This window comes from Dromiciops gliroides, chromosome 2, assembly GCF_019393635.1.
Source record: "Dromiciops gliroides isolate mDroGli1 chromosome 2, mDroGli1.pri, whole genome shotgun sequence".
In the NCBI taxonomy this organism is placed as follows: domain Eukaryota; kingdom Metazoa; phylum Chordata; class Mammalia; order Microbiotheria; family Microbiotheriidae; genus Dromiciops; species Dromiciops gliroides.
This window is the reverse complement of record NC_057862.1, coordinates 697,682,575-697,708,651: the sequence shown is the minus strand read 5'-3', so window position 1 is coordinate 697,708,651 and position 26,077 is coordinate 697,682,575. Positions and strand designations below refer to the sequence as shown.

At 48.8% G+C, this 26,077-nt stretch overlaps 1 pseudogene; it reads left to right on the top strand.

The window, feature by feature from the left end:
- Positions 1 to 15,678: 15,678 nt before the first annotated feature.
- Positions 15,679 to 16,454, top strand: LOC122737962 (annotated as a pseudogene).
- The last annotated feature ends 9,623 nt before the right edge of the window (positions 16,455 to 26,077 follow it).

The window sequence follows — 26,077 nt, the reverse complement described above, 5'->3', positions numbered from 1 at the left end:
ATCAGTTCACAGCTCCACCAACAATGCATTAGTGTTCCAATTTTTCCACAGTTTCTCCAACATTGATTATTTTCCTTTTTTGTCATATTAGCCAATCTGATAGGTGTCAGGTGGTACCTCAGAGTTGTTTTAGTTTGCATTTCTCTAATCAATAGTGATTTAGAGCATTTTTTCATATGGCAATAGATAGCTTTGATTTCTTCATCAGAAAACTGCCTGTTAATATCCTTTGATCATTTCTCAGGTCTGGTTGCCTCTACCATGACCCTGCTTCCTTTTTAATCTCTATCAATGAAAGGAGGTAAGAGAGCCCAAAGCCACCCTTAAGGAAACAAAACAGCAGGTCCTGGGGGATTGAACCCCAGGATACTAAAAGAACTTGTGGTGACTTTTGGTGATTTTGGAAGATTCTAGAGAACAGGAGAGGTTCCTCAGAACCTCTGAGGATGGGCATGGAGTGTTCTCCAAGCAGACAGGTTACAGGTGTCACAGGCATATAACCTGGGCTTAGATTGACAAAACTCTAGAAAGCATGAATGAAAGCAGGGAGAGAGATTAGAAAGGAAGCAGGCTCATAGAGTTTCTATAGTTTGTTGCTCTCATGTCTCCATTTGCTTCCAAGTCTCCAGATCATGTAGCCCTGACTGGGGAAGAGTTTGGGACAGGGTCTGTAATGTGTTGGTACAAAGAACTGCCAGATGAGGACATGAATGATAACTACTTCCCTCTTCCCCAATCGTTCTTCAAGGTCTACAAGATACTGTCCACAAGGTGACAGTCCTGGGGATGGGGGTGGGTGGGGATGGGTCTATTCATTGTTTGCAGCAAGAAACCAAAGGACACAGAGGGAAACCAGCCTTTAGGGATGGCCTTTGGTTCAGAAGTGGTTTTCTTCAGAGAATTCCCTGAAAGGTCAGACTTTACAGACACTGTCACTCTGTGTGTGTGTGTGTGTGTGTGTGTGTGTGTGTGTGTGTGTGTGTGTGTGTGAGTGAGAGAGAGAGAGAGATAGAGAGAAATAGAGAGAGAGATACTTTCCCAAGGATTATCTCATGGACTTGTCCCCACAATTCTGGCTGTCCTGAATCTGAGTCCTTTCCTCTCATATTCTCATATTCCTCTACCCCAGCTTGTCCCTCTGCTTCATCCTGCCTCTAGGGCTTAATGATGAATCTCTAATATTCCAACATCTCTGTGGCAACCAACCCTGGTGTCCTAAACACAGACTCATGACTTCACCCTGAGGTAGCTAGGAAGGGAAGCTTGTGTTTGTTGGAGGGGGGCCAGATTCTGAGTCTGGTTTTGAGAGATAGCTTCACACCTGCTCAGGAAGGGGCAGGTGTGCTTTAGGGCTTGGTGCCACAGAATAGGCCTTCCCCACCTAAGGACTTTGGGGGCTGAGCTCTTGACTGTGGCACCCTTCTTACTGCCTGCTGGCACTAGTGGGAGCTTGGACTACTTGGCTGGGAGTCATGGAGCAATCTTCCTTAAGGTCCCTAAAGAATTAGCATCACCCAGAGTTGATAGAAAGGCACAGAGTAGACTTGAGCAGGCTGAAAGCCATTATGAACAAGAAATTACATGGGAAAAGTGGGATAAAGAATGTCATGAGAGAAATGTTGGACTGGAAACAAGATGGGCTAGTCATGACGTGAGAGTTGGGTGACTGATAGACTTAGTGTCAAGAGAAGGAAAGATAAGCAGACTAGGTGGGCTAGGGAATGGGCAAATGTGTGGGATGGGCAGGTGTGGTAGAATCCTTATTGGAGAGGATGCCAGTAGGGATTACATCTTAGATCCATTTCAGTTTGGGAATCAGGAAAGGATTGGTTGCCTTGGGAAGAGACAGAATTGTTCGTGGACATTGGCATTGCCTAGGATCATAGACCTAGAGAGGTCATCTAGTCTGGCCCACCCATTTCTAGAGGTTCAGAAATTAAATAACCCCTCTAAGGACTCATACAGAGCTAATAAGTAACAGAGTTCAGATTTGAACCCAGATCTAGATTTCAAGTCCAATCTTCTTACCACTTCATGGCATTGCCTTGAATAATCATCTTAGGTCGAATGATCTGACTTTCCAAATTCAGGGATGGGACAGGATAGTGATGCCATTGATCTCTGCTGGGACTGCTTCTCCTCCTTTTCCCATCACACTCAGCCTCTTCCCAGGCCCCAGATGAATCCAAAGCCTATCAGACCTATCTCTGTTTCCAGGCCCAAGGATTTCTCATCCTGCCTCCCCTGAGGTTCTTAGGAGACTTCCCAGTATTAGCTGAGAAAGCTCAGCCCTGCCACCCAACATGAATGACCCTGCCAAGAGAAGCATGGGATGAAGGTACAATGTGTCCAATTTGGCAGATCCCCACACTGAGTGGTCTGTCATTCCTGATTCTTGTCAAGAGCGGGCAGGGGGGAGTTCTCTGGGAAAAGGCTCTGGGCTTTCTCAAGTCAACTCACTCTGCTCCATGGAAGCCAAAGCCCCCTGACTAAGGACAATGGAAAAAGCTACAGTCTGTGAGTTAGGAGATCAGGGTGTTGATTTCAGCTCTGTCAGTTACTAAGTGAAGACCTTCAGACAAGCCCCTTCCCTCTGCACCTCAGTTTCCTCATCTCTGAAATGAGGGGAGCTGAACTAGGTGGCTCCTGTGGTCTCTTCCAGAGTTAATGTTCTGTAATCCCATTGCTTTTAAGGTCCTTTCCAGGGCTGACATTCTGGGATCCAAATGTGGACTAATTGGGAGCTCTGGGGATACCAGTTTCAATTAGCTGATTGTCTGTGTCATAGAATTTTTTTTCCTGCCAAGGAATGCATTTTGATTACTTCAAGCAGTATCAGTAACTTGAACTAGACTAACAAGAAAATAAGGTGGTAGTCCTTATGAACTATTTTAATGAGTCAATAGGAATGGACTGTGAATATTCCATGGTCAGAGTGTATATAAAGTAGTTATTGCTTAATTAGCTTTGAAACTTAATTATTCTCAATATGTAGAAGTGATTGGGGGCAGGATGGTGAGCAGGATTGTTTGATCATTTTTATTTGCCATCCAAAACTTACTACTGATTCATTGTCTATATTGGTTTCCTGGTGTAAACAGTCTTTCTTTGCTCTAGGAAGTTGTCACAAAAGGGTCAATAATCTTCTTCTTCTTCTTCTTCTTCTTCTTCTTCTTCTTCTTCTTCTTCTTCTTCTTCTTCTCCTCCCCCCCTCTCTTCCCCACCCCCCCACCCCAAGCCCCCAGCCAATGACAATGCTCTGGCAAAACATATTACTGAAAAAATCTGTTTCTCTCTCCTCCAGGGACACTCACCTCTTAATTACCTTCTCCTGACTGCATTCCCAATAAGTACTCTCAGATTAGCAAATTATGGTTAATACTGTTTTTAAAGACCATAAAAACGTTAAAAACAAATTTCTCTCAAGAGCAATTTCTTCAGTGTCCCTTGAGGGAAAAAGGATACAGGATTACCTTCTTAGGATCTGTCAGGGAGTGGTGTTAAGCAACCCAGCATTTGGCCTTCCTGTCCAGTTCCCGATACTGCCTGGCTCCAGAGTCCTTTCATGGCTCCCTCTATCTATGCTTCTGCTCTCTCAGATCCAAGCAGCTTCTCACAGTCTTTACTTTCCTAACTCCATAATCAGCTGCAATCCTCATCAGGGCTATTGTTGTGTCCTTTCTGAAAGAGCAGGGACTCACCCTGAGACTTGTAGCAGCAGCCCTGGTTCTACTTCATTGGGATCTTGCATCTGAAGCCTAGCTCCTCTGAGGCTGGAGGGAGGAGAGCAGTGCCATCCCACTAAGCTAGTACCATCTATTTTTTAAAAATAATTTTTATTGGCATCTTTTCCTTGTGTATCACCTAAATTTCCTCCTTTATCCTTCACTATGCTCTCTCTGAGGCTATCCCATGTAGCAGATTTTTTTTCTAAGGAGAAAAAAGGAAAAAGAGAAAGAATCAGTCAGTCAATAAACATTTATTAAGCACCCACTGTATGCCAGGCCCTCTGCTAAGCACTGGGGAGTCAAAAAAAGGTCAAAGTTCTTGCTCTTGAGGAGCTCTCGATCACATGGGGGAGAAAACATGGAAACAACAATCAGTAAAACAAGTCAATGAGTCGCAATAAGATCTGGAAATAAGTGTGTTCCACACCCACATAGCCCCTCGCCTCCTCAGAGGAATGGGCTCTTCTCGGGAGCGATGGTCTGTCTTTGCCATTTTGTAAATCCAGCCGTGATTGTTTTGTGGGCGGTTGTTCTTTTACGTTGCTGCAGGTGGTATGCTGAGCAATGGAGATACAAAAAGGGGGAAAAAAGTCCTGGCTCTTAATGAGCTTACCATCCCTTTGTCAGTGTGTGTCTACTATGCTTTCATTCTTCTGTTTCTTTGTCTCTATCTCTCCTTCTCTGTTTCTCCACCTCTTCTCCTCTCTCCTCTGCTTTTAATTCCCTGTTCTTTTTGGTCTTCCCATCTCTTCCTTTTCCCTCCCTCTTTTCCTGATTTAACAACAGCCTTATGGGATGGTGAAAGTATCATTGTCTCCATTTTACAAAGGAGGAAACGGAAGTTCGGAGAGGTCCAGCAATTCATCCACAGTCACACAAGTAGCAAAAGGGCTAACACTCAACGCCTTATATTTCCAGGATTTCCCAGCTGGGAAGAACCTTGGAAGAACTTCAGTTCAACTCAGACCTGAACAAGAATTCCCCAAACAACACCTTGGACTTGTGAGTCCTGAGCTTCCCATCCCTGGAGGATCTAAAGATGGGAGAGATAAGAGATGCTAATGGGCCCAAGCCCCACTATTTTTAGAGGAGGAACAGGAGGCTCAAAGAGGGGAAATTAGTTGCCCTGGAGTTTTCATGGGCAGTCAGCAGCAGAGCTGGGCTTTCAGAATAGGCCTTCCAATTTCTGCTCTTTCAGCAATGACTGAATGTCCCTCTGTCAAGGGAGCCAAGGAGAGGCTCTTCTGTATTCAGAGAAAGAATGCTCTCTGAGGTCTCTTGCAGTTGTGGGTTTGCTAGGTTCTCTGAGCACTTTTCTCTTATTCTCTTCTAGGACTGTCCTTCCTTTTGGCTGTAGTTAGCCCCCTGCCCATGACCCTCTGTACAGTTGCATTCTTGGAGACCTTCATCAACTGAGAACAGAGCTCTCTTGTTTCCATTGGAGGGGTGTGTATGTGGGCTTGGGGCTTATCTTCTCACTGTTCTCAGGTCTTGTGATACTGCTGAGAAGGCGATTTGTAAGATGCCCATATTGGAGACCCCTCAGCAACTGAAGGTGGGACCAGGAACAATCCTCTCTTTGAGGTTCTTGCTGGGCAAGTCTGCTTGCTTCAACTCTAGGACCAAAGTCATGTAGGTCTCAGGTTCTGACTTGGTAGGAAAGAGGCCAGTGTCTCTTGTCTTCCATCGTGGCAAGATCTCACTGGAAAAACCAATGATTTCATCATCTGTCCCTCTGACTCCTGCCTCCTCCTAGATTTGACCTCATTTTTTGTTCTTAGGTCAGCTCTGACATGCTATGATTTCTAAAAATAGAATTGAAAGCCAAGATTGGTAGAAAACTCCTAGTTGTCCTTGAATGAGTTCAAGTTTCAAGGCCCAGATGAATGATGTCCCAAGATCCTAAAGAACTCAAAGGTGGGATTTCTGAGGAACTGTCAGTGACCTTTGAAAGACTGTGGAGAATTGATGGGACTGGGAATTGGGAGGTGAGGTGAGCTTCAGGATGGGTTGACTAGCACCATGTGGTCTCTATGGGTCCTTCTGGAATCTTGATTCTGGAATTAATTCTGTGGTTGGATGAGGAAGGAGCCAGGCCACAGGGAGCTTTGTGTTCCCTACAGATAAGAGATAATGGGGAGCCCAGCATTCCTTGCGGTCAGAGGGCTGCTTGGTGAGCTCTTGGTGATCCAGAGGCAGCTGAACAAAGACACTGGAGGCCCATAAATAGAGTTCTTGAAGCCTGACCTTGGGAGGGAGACAGAGCAACTCCCAGCAGCCCTTAGCCTGCCCGCCCAACAGGTTGTGTAATCCATGCTGGCCTTCAGACTGGGAACATAGAAATGGCTGAGCAGGGCAGCCCGGGGGGCCAGTGCCCCGCCAGCCCCAGACTTGGAGTCTGCTCATCCTGGACGTGGGGCCAGATGGCAGCTGGACCCTCTGCTGTGTGGGCGTGGGCACCACCCCGAACTCCATGTCCTCATCATTGTGTGTTCCCTGCCTGGGGGGGGGGGTTGGAGTAGGTGGGGGCAGCCTAGCTCTTGATTCAGAGATCCCAGGAGTTCACATCTGTAGTCTGGGATTTCTGGGCTCTGCTGAAGGGAAGGAGGGGCTCCTGATTATCTGTGGGGCTTGTGATTCATGTCAGTAGTCCAGGCAGCAGGGGAGGCTGGGGGGAGGGGAAGGGTCAACCCAGGATAGGACTGAGGCAGTGAGATCTTCCTGGTGAACGGGTTGGTTACCTGTTGGACGGTTAGCAGCAGGACCAAGCATCCAGAATGGACACAACCCTCCCAATAGGGTTTGAGGAAGGCAGAGTAGGGGCACCACTCCCCCCAGGTCTGTGGGAAGCTCCTTGCTCCCTCTTATTGAGATTAAAGCTCCCGGTCTTCCTGGTGGGTTCATCAGATTTCTCTCTCTTCAATTTCATCCTGTAGATTTCGGCTTTTGTTCTGCTGGGATCTGCTGGGGTCCTGATTCAGTTGTCCAATGTGCTAGCTCTCCCTCCCGGTTTATATCATTTGAAAAATGGGCGCAACAATCCCAGCCTGTCTTAGACTTGTGGGAGGGCCTGATACTTCAATACTTCTGAGAGGAATCCCTTCACAGGTGGAGATCACCACTCCTCCATGCATCCTGTGTAACCGTTATCCATACCAGCCGACATTCTCCATCAATGTTCTGCTCAGTATTCTGGGGGCTTTCTTCTAGGCCTATTAACAGCCCATAGCTGTGCCTCTTTCCCTCCCTCCCTCTCTGGCTATGAGGCCAGACCCCCTCCTTTTCTGGTTCTACATTTCCTAGATGAGATCTTTCCCATCACTAGCTGTACAAGCATCATTGGTGGCCAGAAAGGATGAGCCTGGACCTGTGGGTTTGAGAAGTGCTCTCTATACATTACCCCTCAGAGCCTCACCCCAGTCCTGTGAGGCAGAGACTGCAGGGGCAGGTAAACACATGAAGGGTGTGTGATGTGGCCCAAAGGGAGGCTCTCCCCTCACTGAACACAGGTTGCAACCCTTCTGTTCCTTAGGAGATAAGTCCTAGAGAACTGCCTTAGGGACATGGCTAAGGGACTTGTCTGGTTACAGCTAGTGAGTGTCAGTGGTGGGATTTGAAACCAGGTCTTTCTGATTTTACGACCAGCCTTCTGTCCACAGTGCCTGTAACGGATCATTAATACCCATTGGTATTAATGAGTTGTGGGTATCTGTTGTGAAAACGAAATGAAATAAGCTATATGAACATTTTTTGAAATGCATAGCCTTCCCTCCCTCTCTCCCTTGCTTCCTCCCTTCCCTTCCTTCCTTCTTTTCATTTTTCCTTCCTTTTAATTCCTTCAATAAATAAACATTTTTAAAACATTTCTCAAGTGGAGAGGAAGATTAAAAAAAAAAGGCCTAGTTCCTACCCTCAAGGAGCTTCTGTTCTAGTAGTTCTACAACTAAGTGTAAAATGGAGGGTTTAGAAAGGTGACTTCAAAGGTCATAGGATCATTGATTTAAAGATGGGAAGGATCAGATTGGCTAATATAGCAAAAAAGGAAAATAATAAATGTTGGAGAAGTTGTGGAAAAATTGTAACACTAATGCATTGTTGGTGGAGTTGTGAACTGATCCAACCATTTTGAAGAACAATTTGGAACTATGCCCAAAGGGCTATGGGACTGTGCATACCCTTTGACCCAGCAATACTACTATTGGGTCTTTTTCCCAAAGAGATCATAAAAAAGAGAAAAGGACCTACATGTACAAAAATATTTATAGTTGCTCTTTTTGTGGTGGCAAGGAATTGGAAATTGAGGGTATGCCCATCAAATGGGTTTTCAGATTCTACCTCTACCACCATGCCTCCCTACCTAGAACCCACCCAAATCCTGGTCATTGTTGTCTTCGCCCTTCTCTGTCCTCCTCAATGAGAAGCCCAGCTCCCTGACTTCTGTCCTTCTACTAGGGGACCTCAACATGCATCTTGATGTCCCTCGAACAGCCTAACCTCACAATTTCTCCGCTCATTTATTTCCCATGATCTCTTTCTCCACCCATCCTCAGCCACACACAAAGATGATCCTGTCCTTGCCTTGGCCATCACTCACAAAGGGAATGTTCCCATGTTCATGAACTCTGCAGTTTCTTTATCAGATCAAACTCAACTGTCATTCTGCCGCTCCTCTCCAGCCTCCACAGCCATTGTGTCTTTGTATTGCCAGAGGGTAGCACACAGTATGTATTTAGTCACCTTTTACTAGTGACCCTTCCAATACTGAAAGACATCTGGCACATCCTTATTCTCAAGGTTCCCCACCCTGGACTTGTTGTTCCCCTTATCCTCATCTTGCCTGGTTCCTTGTCAAGCTCACAAGCCTTTATTAAGTGCCTTCTATGTAGTCGACTTCTTTCTGTCTTCTGATCATTCTCCTCTGAACACTTCAGTGTCCTTCCTGAAACAGGGCATACAGCATTGAGCACCCTACTCCAGATGTGATTTGACCAAGGTGAGAATAGCTGGACTGTTCCCTCAGGGGTCCTTTTTTGAGACAGGAAAGTGGCTCCACAATGCCTAGGGCAAGGGGATCTTGAGTCAGGAAGACCTGAGTTCAAATTTAGCCTCAGACACTTACTAGCTATGGAACTTTGGGCAAGTTGTAGAAACACTGTCTGCCTCGGTTTCCCTATCTGTAAAACTGGGGATAATAATAGCAATACTTCTCAGGGTTGTTGTCACGATCAAGTAAGACACTATTTGCCAAGCCCTTTGCAGACCTTAAGGTGGTCTAGAAATGTTGCCTATTGTTATTATTAGCTATCATTAAGGTTGTATGGAGTAGTGCACAGAGAGCCAGTCTCAAAGGCAGGAGGACCTGCTGTCGTGCCTCAGGTGCTGCCCCAGGACATCCTCTGCTCCTCTGACTTCTGAATGAACAGGAATCTTACCTGGGAGTTCCCTGTGCCAGTGACATCCAGGGGACATCCCCATTCCTGCCCCAAGGCTGCAGGAGCTTTCTTGGCTGATATTACCCACTCTTGATGAAGTGGGCCGGCCAGCCACAAACACCCAGCATCTTCTACAGATGGGCTGGCATCTAAACACATCTCCTGGCCAGCCTCCCCTCCCCACACTTGAGCTTGTGAAGAGGCTTGGGATCCAAGTGCAAGACTTTATACCGGTCAATTGATTTCGAAGTTCACCTTCTTTGATTTGACCTAGTCTTCAAGATTGCTCTGATTTTTCTGAGCCTGACACAGTCATGCAGTGTGTTAGCTAGTCCTCCCAGCTTTGTGTCAACTGCCCAGGTCCTTGATAAAAACATACGACAGGGGGCAGCTAGGTGGCACAGTGGATAAAGCACCGGCCCTGGATTCAGGAGTTCCTGAGTTCAAATCCAGCCTCAGACACTTGACACTTACTAGCTGTGTGACCCTGGGCAAGTCACTTAACCCCCATTGCTCCGCAAAACAAACAAACAAACAAACAAAAACATACGACAGCCCAAGAAGGAGGCCTTGTCCCTGGTGGACTCATGAAGGGCCAGGGGCCTCGGATTCGGTCTGCTTGTTTAAAAAATCCCACTACTTAGCAGTCCCATCCAGCCTAGCCGTGGGTCACAGTTTCTGCTGATTGGGGAGCTGGGAGCCTTCTGAAGACGGGAGTTGGGCCAGCTGCCTTTGCTGACAGAGTAAAGGCTAATGAGGGGATTTCTCCCAGTACCTTCTCCCTTCCCTTTTTGCCCCCTCTGGAGAACCCCTTGTTATCTGAGATCTGGGTCCCACACCTCAGCCTAGAATACATGAAATCAGACCAAGATGCCTGTGCTCAGCCGTTCAGTATGGCTAATCTTCTGTGTGATCCCATCAGCCCTGGTCACATGGAATCTTCAAAATCAGCCTCAACTTTGCTGTGAGGACAGAGCCCCATATTCTGAGGACATATTGATAGAAGTGAAATGGGAGCGATGGGAGGCCGGGGATCAATCCCTCTGGGGCCTTGTTCTCATTCTGGGCTGGTCTGCTTTTAATACAAGAGTGTCCCCTGGAGTTGCCACAAGGGTTCCCATCACTGCAGCCTGCACCTCTCCAGGGAGATGCGGCTGGGACTTTCCTCCCTCTCAGAGGCCACTGGAGGAGTTCAACCAGGGCCTGAGCATGCTCGCCAATTCTTTCCAGAGCCTGGTTGGTTGTCTTCAGTCACAAAAAGTTTCAGGAAATGCCAGATGGAATTTTCTTCTCATAAATCTGTGGAGAAGCATTTTCAGGGAGCATGCTGGGGACTCCCAGCATCAGAAAATGCTGTGTGTGTGTGGGTGTGTGGGGTGGGGAGCTTGCTTTCATGCCTGTGAGGAAGGACATTGATGACTGTCATAGTGGGGTAGCCGGGATGGGGAAAGACCTAGAACCATTCACAACACCTGAAGATCAGTTGGAGGAATTGGAGATGTTCAGGCTGGAGAAGAGAAGGCTCAGGGATGCTCCCTCACTGGCTCAAGTATCTGAAAGACTTTCCTATGGACTGGGCTCAGTCTGCTTCTGTTTGGCCCAGAGGGCACCTGGACAATGACCAATATTCATGACGTGCCTGCTCTATGTAGATCGCTATTCTATATACGAGGATACAGAAATATAAATGGAAGGTTCCTCCATTCTCCTGGAGGATAGGGAGGAAATTGGACCTGGCTCAGGGAAGCCTAACACCGAGCAGGATGGTCACATTAGGCAGAGGGTTCTCAGAGAAGTCCTAAGGGAGGGATCATTACTGGCCATGGGGATATAGGAAGCTTCTGAAAGCCCTGCATGGGGAGGGAGCCTGGCCCAGGCATGGGGGAATGGGGCAACCTGGAAGGGTGGAAGTTAGAGATGGAAGCTGTCATCAGAGAACAACTAATATTGTAGGTCGTCTGGAGTGTCGTGTGGGAAAGAAAACATGGGAAACAAGTTTGGAAAAGGGATGTGGAGCCAGATTGTAAAGTCCTTTAAATGCAAGGCTGAGGGTCTTCCATTTGAGCCTGGAGAGAATTGGGAGCCATTGAAGGTTTCTAAGCAGGAGAGTTAGATGTTCAAATGTGTCCATTAGGAAGATCACGTGGAGAGCTGTGGGTAGTACAGATGGAAAGGGCTGAGACTGGAGGCAGGGAAACCAGTGAGGAGGTTATTATAATAGTCCACACAAGAATCTGAACTGGGGAAGTGGCTGTGGAGAGGGGGATGGAAGGGAGAGAGGTCACTTGGGTAGGATTGACAACTCTTGGCAACGTAGGATGGTAGTGAATGAAGGAGAGAAGAGCTGATTGCGACACTCAAGTCATTTTCACCTTACCACCCCCTTGAATGATTGTGGGAGCTCTCCCTTCCTCTCAGCTAAGGGTGTCGTGGATAGAGTGAAGAATTTTGAAGTCAGGAACACCTGAGTTTGAGTCCTGCCTCAAACCATGACTAGCTCTGTGATCCTAAGCAAGTCCTTTAGCCCCCATTTCCCTCAGTTTCCTTATCTGTAAAAAATGAGGATTATAATCACTCTCAGGGTGGTTGTGAGAATCAATGAGATAATAATTTCGAAGTGCTCTGTAAAACTTAAAGTAAGGGGCAGCTAGGCGGCACAGTGGATAAAGCACTGGCCCTGGATTCAGGAGGAGCTGAGTTCAAATCTGACCTCAGACACTTGACACTTACTAGCTGTGTGACCCTGGGCAAGTCACTTAACCCCAATTGCCTCACCAAAACCCAAACCAAACCAAAACAAAACTTAAAGTAATATAGCAATGCTAGTTACTTACCTGTTAACTGCACTTCTCATTTTCTTCTTAATCCTTTTCTATTTGACTTCTCAGCATGAAACTGCTTTTTCTAATGCTATCAGGGATCTCTCCTTTTTAAAAAAGTTACTTTTGTCAATGAACAAAAATCCATGTTCTCTCCCTCCTTTCGCCCTCATTGGAAAAAACAAAAACAAAACCTTGTAACGGATATGCCTCATCTAGCAAAATAAATTCTCATCCCCAAATACCCACGTCTCAATCTGTACTCTGAATTCATCACCTCTGTCAAAAGGTGGGAAACGTGTTTCATCATGGGTCTTCTGGAATCATGTTTGGTCATTCTATCGATCAGTTCCCAAGTCTTTCTAAGTTTTCAGTCTTTACTGACATATGTAAAGCCCTTTGCTAGTCTTAAAAAATCACCAGATAAATGCTAGCTATTATTATCATCATTGTTGTTGTTCTCCTGTCTGTTCCCTTCACTCTGCATCAGTTCATAGAATTCTTACCAGGTTTCTCTGAAATGATTTCTTTTGTTATTTCTAACAACAGAACAATATTCTAACACATTAAAAACATAATTTATTCAGACATTTCTGATTTTTGAGCACCAGTCCCTTTAATTTCTAAATCTTTGCCACCATAAAAAGAAATGCTAAAATATTTTTGTTCATGTAGGTCCTTTTTCTCTTTCTTGGATCTCTTTGGGGCGGGGGGAGGTTATAGTTATATTAGTGATCTTACTGGGTCCATTGCTAGGCATGGGCACTTTCATAAATTTTGGTACTTTTTTCTAAATTGTTTTCTAAAGTGTTTGGACCAACTCTACCCACAGGGGGTGAGTGTGCCTGTTTTGTCACAGAACCATCAACATTTGTCATTTTTCCTTTTTGGTCAACTTTGGCAATCCGATGAGTATGACGTGGAACTTCAGAGTTGCTTTAATTTTCATTTCTCCAAGTGTTAGTGATTTATAACATTTTTTCATGTGACTATTGATAGTTTGAATTTTTTCTTTAGGAATCCCCCGTTCATATACTTTGCTTATTTCATTTACCAGTTGAGAAATAGCTCTTGTTCTTGTAAATCTGAATCAGTTCCTTATACATCTTGGAAATGAGCCTTTTATCAGAAAACATCACTGCAAAGGTCTTTGCCCAGCTCTCCACTTCCCTTCTAATTCTGGCTGTTTTATTCAGTTCAGATTTTGTATTTGCCTGTTTTCTAGGAGTAGGACATAAATGGCAAAAAGGCAGGGACTGCTTCCTCTTTGTCTTTGTTCCTGTGGTGTTGAGTCCAGTACTTAACAGGGAAGAATTTAATACATGTTTGTGCGAGTGAATTACAACTACCATGCTGTATTGACCTTCGAGAGAACACATGACAGAAAACCCCAGTCAGTTCAGTCCCAACTTTAAATTAATTTACATCTTGTTAATCCCAACACATTGCCATCATGCACATTTGGAAAATAGTCATTGCCTTGGGTATGAAGGATGCCATCTCTTCAGTCAACAGAAAGTTTCTCTTTCCTTGTGGTTCCACATGGGGACTTAGGGACCCCTTGCAATCACCAGAGGGGTCAACAGTCCACGGGCCGAGAACCAGGGAGTTTGGATTGTCTCCTAGTGTCTGAAGCTACCCTGTGAGGTAGTGAGCTTCCCATCAGGTGAGGTGGTTGAGCAGGAGCCACAACGGATCCTGCTGAAGGATTTGTCCTGTCCTGGTCAGCCCTTCTCATAGGGAAGGAAGATGGTGAACCTGAAACTTTGATCCAGAGACTTAAAGAAGCCCAAACCAAATGAAGTGATGAGAAGTTTTTAGGCTTGCCTCCTGCTGGGGAGAAGATGACTCTCTTGGCTGGGATGTGGGGGGCTCTCTGTCCTCCCCTTCCAGGAGTGTCCAGATGACTCAGGGGAACAACAGCTCAGGCAGGGACAGTGCTGCCCCGAGGCCCCAGAAAAGAGAGTTCTCTCACCAGGGCCAGCATGACAGGCTCACGGAGGGTGGAGGAGTCAGAAGAGAGGAATGGGAAGGGAGTCAGGAGCTTCTAAGTCACAGATGCTGGAGAGGTTCTTTCTGAGGCCCCCGGGTCCAAGAAGCCTGGTATCAATTCAGACCAATCCCCTCATTTCACAGAGGAAGAAACTGAGGCCCAGAGGCCTGAGGGTCTTGCCCAGGGTCAGGTCTGTATTGCACTAATTATGTGCTAGGCACTACTGTGCTAAGTTCTGGGGATACAAGGAGAGGGAAGAACATGGAGATTGGGAGAGGCTTCCTGTAAAGGCAAGCTTGAAGGAAGCCAGGGAAACCAGGAGGCAGACATGAGAAGGGAGAGCGAGCATTCCAGGCATGGGGCACAGCCAGAGCAAATGTCCGGAGTCTGGAGCAGCCAGGAGGCCGGTGCCGCTGGATGAAGAGAACATTTCAAGGAAGGTGTGAGAAGACTGGAATGTGGTGGTGGTGATAATGGGGACTTTAAATGTCAAAGAGAGAAGTTTATATCTGCCCCTGAAAGTGATAGAAAACCACTGGGGTTTCCCAAGTGAAGGAGGATGTCACGGTCAGGCCCATGATTTAGGAGGATCACTTTGACGGCCGAGTGGAAGGTGGACCAGAGCGGGGAGAGACCAGAGGAAGGTAGACCCTCCAGTGCCCACTGCAATAATTGACATGTAAAATGATGAGGGTCTATATGAGGCTGGGGGCAGCCAGAGGAGAGAAGGGGGCTTTTGCTTTGAAGATTTTTTTAGCACTTTAAAAAAATTTTTGAGTTCCAAATTCTATCTCTTCCTTCTTCCCTTTCCTCTCCCCTCCCTGAGGCAGTAAGCAATCAGATATGGGTTGTACATGTGCAATTATGTAAGACATTACTATATTAGTCATTTTGTACAAGAACACTTGAATAAAAGAAAGTGAAAAGTATCATACTTCAGTCTGTATTCAATCAATATCAGTCCTTTCTTTGGAGGTGGATAGTATGTTTCATCATTATTCCTTTGGGATTGTCTTGGATCATTGTATTGTGGAGAAGAGTTAAGTCATTCACAGTTCTTCATCAAACAATATTGCTGTTACTGTGTACAATGTTAACCTGGTTCTGTTTACTTCACTATGCATCAATTCACATAAGTCTTTCTAGGTTTTTTTGAAATCATCCTACTTGTCATTTCTTATAGCACAATAATATTCCATTTCAACCATATAACACAGCTTGTTTAGCAATTCCCCAATTGATGGGCATCCCTTTGATTTCTAATTCTTAGCCACCACAAAAGAGCTGCCGTAACTATTTTTGTACAAATGGGTCCTTCTCTATTGGGCTTTTTTCTGGGATGTTTTGGGGATATAGAACTAGCAGTGGTATTGCTGGATCAAAGGGTATGAACAATTTTAAAGTCCTTTGGGCATAGTTCCAAATTGCTCTCTAGAATGGTTGGATCAATTCACAACTCCACCAACAATGCAATAGTGTCCTAGTTTTCTCACATCCCTTCAACATCCAATAATTTTCTTTTTTGTTGTATTAGTCAATCTGATAGGTGTGAGGTGGTACCTCAGAGATGATTAAATTTGCATTTCTCTAATCAATAGTGATTTATTTTATTTTATTATTTTTTTTTTGTGGGGCAATGAGGGTTAAGTGACTTGCCTAGGGTTACACAGCTAGTAAATGTCAAATGTTTGAGGTCAGAAGTAGACATGGCCCTGGCCAGTGTGTTGGAGAAGCCACTACCTGTGAATGGTGTCAGGTTTTTCGGGCTTGGGGGTCGTTCAGACCTGCTGGACCTGTGTCTGGGGAGCCCCGGAGATGGCCTGTGCCTGGCAGCTCCTGGCTGGGGTGCCCTGGACGAGCTGGGGATTGAGCTTCTTCATGGAACAACCACTCTGGCCATCAAGTTTCAGCACGGTGTGATTGTTGCCATGGATTCACGGGCCACAGCTGGTGCTTATATTGCTTCCCAGACAGTGAAGAAGGTGATAGAAATCAACCCTTACCTGCTAGGCACCGTGGCTGGGGGAGCTGCTGACTGCAGCTTCTGGGAGCACCTGCTGGCCCGGCAGTGCCGGATCTATGAACTGTGAAACAAGGAGCGAATCTCTGTGGCAGCCGCCTCAAAGCTGCTGGCCAACATGGCATGGGGTTGTCCATGGGTACAATGATTTGTGGTTGGGATAAGCGAGGGACTGGCCTGTTCTATGTGGACAGTGAGGGAAACCGTATCTCTGGAGTCACCTTTTCTATGGGTTCTGGTTCTGTTTATGCTTTTGGGGTTATGGATCCGGGCTACTCATTTGATCTAACCGTGGAAGAGGCCTATGACCTGGCCCGAAGAGCCGTCTACCAGGCCACCTATCAGGATGCCTCCTCAGGAGGTGTGGTCAACCTCTATCATGTCCGAGAAGATTGCTGGATCCGAGTCTCCAGTGACAATGTGGCTGAGCTGAATGACAAGTATTAGGGAGCTGCCCTCTGAAGGAAGTGGGGGGGGTTGCTTTCTGGGTTTCTAGGGGTGACTGATATTTTATGCCAGAGAGGCAGAGTTCACCATTCAGAACTGGAAAGGGACCTGGCTGTTGTTCCTGTCTAGGACTTGATTGTTTTTTAAAGCCACTCTTCACGGACCTCTGTATGTTACTGATTTGTTAATAAGCTGCTACAGAAGCAATTGTTCATTTTACTTTGTTGTTAACATTATACAACTCAACTCCCGCCCCCCCTCCCCCCCCCGCAAAAAAATGTTTGAGGTCAGATTTGAACTCAGGTCCTCCTGAATCCAGGGCTGGCGCTCTATCCACTGCACCACCTAGCTGCCCCATCAACAATGAGAAGAATCTAGTCCATCACAGTTGATCAACACACAATGTCGATGATACTGTGTACAATGTTCTTCTGGTTCTGCTCATCTCTCTCATCATCAGTTCATGCAAGTCCTTCCAGGTTTCTCTGAACTCCTCCTGCTCATTGTTTCTCACAGCACAACAGAATTCCATTACATTCATATACCGCAACTTGTTCAGCCATTCCCCAGTTGATGGGCAATCCCTCAATTTCCAATTCCTTGCCACCACAAAAAGAGCAGCTATAAATATTTTTGTACATGTGGATCCTTTCCCCTTTTTTATGATCTCTTTGGGAAAAAAACCCCCAAATGGTATTTCTGGGTCAAAAGGTATGCACAGCTTTATAGCCCTTTGGGCATAATTCCAGATTGCTCTCCAGAATGGTTGGATCAGTTCACAGCTCCACCAACAATGCATTAGTGTTCCAATTTTTCCACAGCTTCTCCAACATTTATTATTTTCCTTTTTTTTGTCATATTAGCCAATCTGATACGTATCAGGTGATACCTCAGGGTTGTTTTAATTTGCATCTCTCTAATCAATAGTGATTTAGAGGCCTCTGACCTCAGGGAGCTCCCAGTCTAGTTGGGGAGTTAGAGCCCAGATCATGGAAAGACACCCCCCCCTAATATGTTGGGTGAGCATGGGTGATGCTGTAGGGCTACGTGGTTAGGTCAGCTTAGGTCAGGGGTCCTGGCAAGGGACCTCCAAGGTCCAACCCCCTCATTTTACAAATGAGGAAACTGAGTCACAGAAGGCTGATATGACTTACCTACCTAGGGTCGAACAGCCAGAAGGTGTTGGAGGAAGGATTTGAAGCTGAGTCTTCCTTATTTCGGGTCAAGTGCCCTCCCCATTGCACCACGCTGCATCTCCAAGGGAAAGCTTACAGGAGCAGCCAGGCTTGGAGAGAAGAAGCTTTAGGCAGAAGGAATGGCAGGAGCAAAGGTGTGGCAGCAGGAAAAGGGAAAGGAAGCCTTTGAGGAATGGGGTGGAGTCTGGCTGACCCTAGAGAAGAAGAGGGGGGCTGTACCCTTCCAGGGCTGCCCTTGTGCCTGTCTGGGCTGTCATGGCCTGGCTCACCAGGGTGTATCCTGGACCATGGCTTCATCCCAACAGTGTCAGTGTCTATGACAGATTCGAGCCTCGCAGAGCATCTTCCCCTGCATAACAAAGCAATAAACCCATTTTACAGATGAAGTCGTAGCCTATAGAATGGAGGAAGGAGCAAGGCTAAGATTTAAACCTGATTCTGACTTCAAACCCAGCTTGATTTCCACTGTATCATCCTGCCTTAAGGAGGGTGAGGAAGGCTAGGGTGTCTCCTGCCAAAGATGTGATTGGGAAGAAAGGGCGATCGATGGAACTTGAGGCCCCGGGAGGTCATGGCGGTTATTCAGGACCCTCAGTCTCATAAGTCCTCCCCTCCTGCACAGAGCAGAAGAGTCAGTCTGGGGAGCTCTGCTGCCCGGTGCCTAGGGGCCTTCCGGGCTGCCTGGCCATCCTGCTGAGGAGGTGGGGATGTCCTGTCTCTGGTGCCTTCAGGGTAGGGTCGGCCTAGAGTTTGTGCATGGATTCTCAGGCCCATCTGCAAAGGGGGAAGCTCTGGAGCTGTGTTGTTTTTAAGCCAGCCCGGCGCAGATAGCCATCTCTCCATCTTCCCTGGGAAAGCCCCACAGGCCTGGACACTTTATGAGCTTCTCATCCCCAGGACGGGCTGTGTCCTCTGCACCAGTCATTAGCTGTCGGGAAGGTGCCCATCAGACTCCTGGCCTGGCCTTCTCCCGCTTGCTGGTGGCTCGGAGATCCTGAGGACTGGCCAAGCCCTGCTCCCCAGGGGCGGCCCCAGGCCGGGCGCCAAGGTTAATGGAGCTGGGGCAGCAGCACCATTAACCTTGGGAGTCTGGGAAGATGAGTGGGGTGAGGAAAGGTCAGCCAAGGGACGGGACGAGTCTGGAGGGGTCTCCATGGCCCCTGGCTCCCAGAGGCAGCACACTGTGCACTCCTAGCAGTGAATTCCATTCCTGAGAGCCAGCCCTCCCCTGGCGTCCGCCGGGGGGCCTTCCACCATCTCTCATGTTGATTCAGGCCTCAGCCGCCTGACATTCGGGGCTGGCCCTTCCTCCTCTCCAGGGTCTAAAGAGGCCCGGAGACCTTTCCCCAAGGCTCTGCCCCTCTGGTCACTGGCCACGGTCTTTAATCTGTCCTTCATTCCATCTCCCAAAGTCTCAAGTCTCCCCTGGGACCCCAGGACAGCTGGCCGTGTTTGGTCACGGAGGAGGACTCGCTTCAGTGCTGATCCATCCTTCTGGCCCGACAGACGGCCTGAGAGCGGCCAAACTTGGCTCCTTCTCTCAGGACCAGAGAGCTGGGCCGAGGCCTTTCAAAATAAGCCCGGAGTCCTTGGAGGATTGATTTTGGTCACCCCATCTTCTTCCCTCCCAGATGGGGGGCCTGGTGAGGAAGGGCTGTTCTGCTCCTCTCTCCCTGGGCTGGGTGGGCCTGACCTTCCTCTGCTCGCCTCTTCTTGTCCTTGGGACACAGAAGAATGCCATGCCCAGAGAGTGGCCCAGCTGACCGGGGAGTCAGTGAACACTGATTAAGCGCCTACTGTGTTCCAGGCACTATGCTAAGTGCTGGGGACAGGCAAAGGACAGTTCCTGCCCAAGAGGGGCATACAGTCCAGTGTACACACAGTATGAAACAGTGATGTACAGGCTGGGCAGAGACAGGAGAAATGGGAGGTGCTCAACAGAGGGGAGGCCTGGGAATTCTTAAGGGAGAGGGAAAAAGGCTTCTTGCTCAAGCTGAGACTTGAAGAAGCTGGGGAAGGCAGGAGGAAGAGATGAGGAAGCGGACGGTGTGATGGGGGAGCTGGCCCCTGATGGGACCTTGTGCTTCTTTAGAGGCAGCTCAGCTCCAAGGACCAATGGGGTGTGTGGGGGTGGGGTAGGGGGAGGCCCACTGTCCTCTGCCCACATCAGACCATACAGACTACTGTGGCCAGAGCTGGGCACCACCATCTGGGAAGGACACAGAGAAGGCTGGAAAGGGGAGGGGAGGGACCTCCAGTCTGTGGTTAAAGGGATGGAGATGCTGAGACGGGAGAAGAGAAGACTCAGGGAAGATGTGACAATTGTCAGGGGGCAGAGTGGAGGAGGGACCGGGATTTCTCTGCTTGGCCCCAGGGGGCAGAACAAAGTGCCCTGGGCAGGAAGGGGGAGCTTTGGGCCTGAGGTCAGGAAACACAGCAGACCAGTGAGAGCCATCCCGGTGTGGCAGAGCCTTCCTCAGGAGGCGGTCGTTGCCCCTTGCCGGAGGTATTTAATTAGAGCCTGGATGACCAAGTGTGGTGTGTGTTGGGCGGGGGATTCTTGGGTCATAGTCCGTTGTTTGCACTGTTTGGTCTTGAGTTTCGCCAAGCCTGGTGCACAATACCCGTGACTTCCCTCCCATTCAAGGACTTTCCCATCAGGCACTGCAGCCCCAGCAGCACACGGGCTGTTAGTCTCCATTTCCAGATGAGGGAACAGGGCTCCAGAGAGGCCGGGTCACTGGCCCTGTCTAATGACTGCTTCCCCACAGACAGAGGCCCAGCCTAGGTTTAGACTTAAACCCATCCCAGGCCACAAACCCTGTCTTTTGGTGCAAATTCACAGCAACTCAAATGAATTCAACAAACATTTAAAAATATCTACTGTGGGGCAGCTAGGTGGTGCGGTGGATAGAGCACCATCCCTGGATTCAGGAGGACCTGAGTTCAAATCCGGCCTCAGACACTTAACACTTACTAGTTGTGTGACCCTGGGCAAGTCATTTAACCCCAATTGCCTCACCAAAAAAAAAAATCTACTGTGGGCAAGGTGGGCAGCTAGGTGTTGCAGTGGATAGAGTGCCAGTCCTGAGGTTAGGAATACCTGAGTTCACATCTGATCTTGGATGCTTCCTAGCTGTGTGACCCTGGTCAAGTCACTTCACCCTGTTTGCCTCAGTTTCTACAACTATAAAACCAGGATAATCATAGCACTTACCTTCCAGGGTTGTTCTGAGGGTCCAATGTGACCATATTGGCACAGGGCCTGCACCAGACCACAGCTGGAGCTTCATAAGCGCTGCACTTGAATTATTGTTGTTGTTCTAAGGGGGTCCTCCCTGACCTGAAGCACCGGTGGCCAGGGCTGAAGATACTCCTGGCAGCAGGTGCTGTTATCATCCTCATCTGATGGAAGAGGAAACAGGCCCAGAGAGGGAAAGTCACTTGGTCAGGGTCACACAGCTTAGCTTCCCTAAGTGTTGGAGGTAGAATTTGAACCCCAGTCTTCCTGATTCGTAGTTCAGGACTCTCCTCTCCGCCCCCCCCCATACCTGGCACTGAGGCCCAGACCCTTCCCTGGGGGCTGCGTGTTTGGTGCAAGGTGGCTGTGCTCTTGAGGTTGCCTGTGCCTCAGTGGCTGGGACCCGGTCAGGAGGTGCCCCTCCACCCCGCCCCCCTTAGCTGTCTATTTCTCACTGGGTCAGCGCCTTTGGCCGACGGGAGCCTCATTTGTCTCTTTCACCACGGGGGTCAACCCCCAGCAGGGGCTGGGAGGATGAAGATGGATCCTTCTCCGAGGGGGTCCAGGCGGTCACAGCATCCATCATGGAGTCCTCCCTGGGTGGGAGGGGGAAAGGTCCGGCCACATGGGGAACTTCGCAAAACCTCGAACAAGGCTCTCCAGGAGATGGACGCGGAAGCTCACTGATCTTCTGGAGCCAGGAGGCCTGGAGGCTGCCCCCTGAGGCTGAGGGCGACTCCCCTCCCCCTGCCGTGGCCCCGGGCGCGGGGGTCCCTCCAGGCTCCGCCGCCTTCTGGGCTTTCTCTCCACCCAAGACTTGTGGGATGGTTCTTGGCCTTTGTCTCTGAGGGGGCTTCAGACGTTTCTCTCTCCCCCCGCCCGCCCCCCCCCCCACGCAATGTCCCGAATGGGCGGAGGAAAACCCAGCGCAGGAGGCAGAGGAGGCTCAACAACAGCCTCAGCAGGCGTCCTCTTCATGGGCCAGTGGGTGCAGAGAGAGGAGCCGGCTCCCACGAGGCCCGGCCCCCTGGGCTGTCTGTGAGCCCGGCAAAGGGACCACAGCGGGTGTCTGCACCGAGTGGGGTGGGAACAAGCAGGCCCTTCTCTAAAACATCCTTCAAGGATGGGGAGCTCACTACCCTCCAAAGCTGCTCATTCCTGTCTCCAGGAGCTTCCAGTACTAGGAATACTCCCTGATGTCAGAGCAAAATCAGCCTCTTTCCACCTTCCTGTCCTTGTTCCTGGCTCTGCCTTCCGGGCCCAAGCAGGGCGAGGCCAGTTTCTCTCCCAGGTGACTCTCCTTCCAGTAGGTGAATCCGAGGCTCTCCCAAGCCTTCACCTAAACAGATTTCAGGGTACCTTGGGATCCTGGCCCTCTCTCTGAGGCACAAAGGGAGTTCCCTGCGGGGGGGGCCCCCCCATATACTGCACGTTCACATTGTGCTCGAAGGTCTACACCCCGTCAAACAACAAGCAATCATTCAGCCCTCTCTGTGTGCCTAGCACTGTGCTAGGCACAGGTGGTGTAGACAAAAAGCAGAGACTCCTTGCCTTGGGAGGCAGGGGTGCTCCCAGTTTTACTGAAGAGGAAATTCAGGCTCAGAAGTGAAGCCAGCGCTCATCCACTACTGCTGCCAAAGCCCAGCTGACTTTTACTATTCCTGTGTAGGCAGGTAGGTAGCTTAGACTCTCTGAACCTCAGTCTTCTAAGCAATAAAATGGGCATAATAATCCCTAGAGCAGCCCTCTCACAGGACACAGGCTAGAGAGGTCTGATAGTGCTTCCTCTTCTCAGAGCAAGGCTCTGACCGGTCATCACTTAATAGGACTATTTAATAAAGGCCTGCCTCAGCCACAGCCAGGCATTCCATGCCTCAGACCCCAGGCCCCAGACATTGATTGGAACCATAAGAGTGGAACTCTATGCTGGAAGGGACTTCAGAAGCCCTTGAGTCCAGTTTTGACAGATGGGGAAACTGAGGCAAATGAGGGTTATGTGACTTGCCAAAGGTCACACAGGGATCCAATGTCAGAGGTGTGATTTGAACTCAGGTCATCTAATAATGTTTTATCCACTATCTTTAATAAAGCCTCCAACATCTTCGAGGGCTCCTTGTTTCCATCCAAGTCAGTCTAACACCCGCTGAAGTCCTTCTGGCTTTCTGACAGGACAAGTGCTTCCCCCTCCTCCCACCCCCAGTTTTCTGGCATGGAATGGATACACACACACACACACACACACACACACACACACACACACACACAGAGGCACCCACATGTACACATGTGCAGAGATGCATATATATAGGTATACATGCACATGCACAGACACACACAGGCACATGCACACACACACAGAGGCACCCGCATGTACACATGTGCAGAGATGCATATATATATATATATATATATATATATATATATAGGTATACATGCACATGCAGATACACACAGGCACATGTACACACACACACACACACACACACACACACACACACACACACCCCAGTGCCTTCTTAGCTCTACCATCATTTGTATCTCTGTGCTGCTGGCTCGCTCCCTGCACAGGTAGGTGGCAGGTATGTAGGTTTGTAGTTCAACACCTCAGCTGAGCTGGGGGTTGACAATGGGTCCCATGCTGCTTTTCCTCGGTCGCCAGCCCCAGTTGGCAGGCCTGCCTGGTCCCCTGTCCTTTGTTTTAGAGCCTCTGAGGTCATTTGTTCTGGGCAGTAAAAGTTGGAGGCAGCTTCATCTCCCCTGGATACCAAGTCCTGGGAGTCCCTTTACCGGGCAGGCTTGGCACAGCTGCCAGGTACAATCTGTCTTGTGCATCAGGCACTGGCTAGGGCTGCCTCCCTCCTACAGGGCTGCCCAAGTGGTTAGGACCGGATGTTCTGGAGCTGAAAGGGACCTTTCTGAGAGGCATCAGCTCCTTCAAAGCCCTCATTTTACAGGGCAGAAAAGTGAGGCCCCAAGAGGGAACCCAAGTATCCCCTGTGGCTTGCCTCACAAGTGGGCATCCAGTCCTGTCTGAAGACCTGAGGGAAGACTTGTCTAAGGTCTGGTAACTAGCAGGTGATGGGGAAGCCAGGAAGTTGGAGACCGTGTGAGTCAAAGGAAACCTTGGCTCTGGGACATGAGGAGTGAGCGCCCAAGACATGAAGATGAGTCAGAGGTCAGAGTATGGACATGCTTGCATCAGGGTGTGATCTTCTCCAGAAAGATGCTGAAGAAGGCCCACTTCCATCTTCCTTTCCGCAGTGGGGTCGGTGTCTCAGAGCTGGCTTAGCTCCCCGGAAGAGGCTGGGGTTGGCCAGTTCTTCATCCTCTCCTGCCCACCTTCTGTATGCTGTGGGAGAAGCACAGACTCAGGAGGGCTTGGGTAGGCAGAGCAAGGGAGAGAGTCCCTACCTTCAAGGGGCGGGAGGGGGAGCTGGAAAGCAGGGGTCTGCTTCAGCATGATGTGGAGGCATGGGGCCTAGGCAGGATGCTGAAATTAGGGGAAGGGACTGGAGGATTCCCATCCTGGGAACGGTCCTGGGCATCTCCACTGGCACGACCCTAACACTGGGAAGCACTGGCCTCTCCTGAAGTCAGTCCTGCCTGGTCTCAGAGCCTTGGATGGAGGGGGTAAGTGCACAGGCTGATTTAGGTTCTATAGAAGAGAAAGGTTCCACTGGTGACGACTGTCCCGGGGTGCCAGGGGCCGCTGGGGAGGCGGTGGGCTCCCTCTCCAAGGGACCTGGCTGGAGCAGTGGGTTTGGGTTAGGATTTGGGAGACAAATTCTCTTCTACCAAGGAGAGGTGAATGAAGCCAGAGAGAACATCTGGATGTGTGTGGAAGGTGGAAAGGTGTGCAGGCAGGGCAGATGTATCTGACTCCAGTGCAAACACTGTTTCCAAGCCAATGCAGTGAGCACTTATGAAGTCCAAGTCCAGGGCTGGTTCTGTGTCCTGTCTTTGCAGTCATCAGTCCCTGCCCTCACAGATCTTACATTCTCCTGTAGCTATTCACTATGACATATTGCATACAACTGGCATGATGTCATGTTAGTGAAGGTGAAGTCACTGGAACAAGATTCAATCACCATAATAATAACTAACATTTATAGAGTGCTTTAAGATTTGCAAAGAACTTCACAAATATCTCAGCTGATCCTCACAACATCCTTGTGAGTCCATTATTACTCCCATTTTACAGATAAGGAAATTGAGGCTGAAATCAGCTAAGTGACTGGCTCAGGATCACACACTAGTAAGGTCAGGTTTGAGCTCAGGCTTTTGCCTTTAAGACAGAACATTTCCCTGAGTCTTCTCCCCAAGCAATAGGTTGGACATCATCTAAAGCTTTCCCAGAAAGACATTGGGTTCTGGGTCCACTGGAAGAATGACAAAGAATGAGACTTTCCCCACTCTGTCCAGCTATTCTTACCCTTACTTCCTAGTAAGGTTCTGTGTCTGCCTCCTCCAGGCAGCCTGCCAGGACTTCAGCCCCCTACTTGTCTGCAGCTCTGATAATCTTCATCTCAGAGTTAATCCCTTCACTATGCGTTTTTGCCTTGGGTTGAGGGATGCCAAAGCAGGATGGTTTTTTGGAAAAGTAGGGGGCCAGTGAGGGCTCCAAGTACAGTTACTTACTGTTGAACTCTGGGCAAATTACCCAACTTCTCTGAGCTTCCTGGACAAAGTAGGGTTAATAATGAAGTGCCTGCCTACCCCACAGGGGAATGGTGAGAGAGGGTTCTATAACAATCCCCTCCCCTCCCATCTTCTCCATCTTCCCTCTCTTCTCTCTAGTCTTCAGTCTCTCCCCCTGGCTCTTGTCCTGCCTCCTCCAAACACACCCATGTCTTCTCTATCCCTAAGAAGTCTCTGCCTTGATCCTGCTCGCTGTCCTCCCATAGTTCTTTTTGTCCTCAGCTAAACTCCTTGGAGAAGCTATCTCTACTTCCTCTGCTTCTATTCTCTTCTAATCCCTGGACAATCTGGCCTCTAGCCTCAGGATGCAAGTGAAGCTGCCTCTTTTCTGGTCACCAATGTCCTCCTACTGACCAACTCCAATGGCCTCTGCTCAGTGTCCTCTGATGCTCTGAGTTTCTGGACACTGTCTCTCTCCTCTAGGTTTTCATGATGCCTCATTATTGTCCTATGTCCACCTGCTCTTTCTCAATGTCCTTCATGGTTCTATGCCTGGGTCCCAT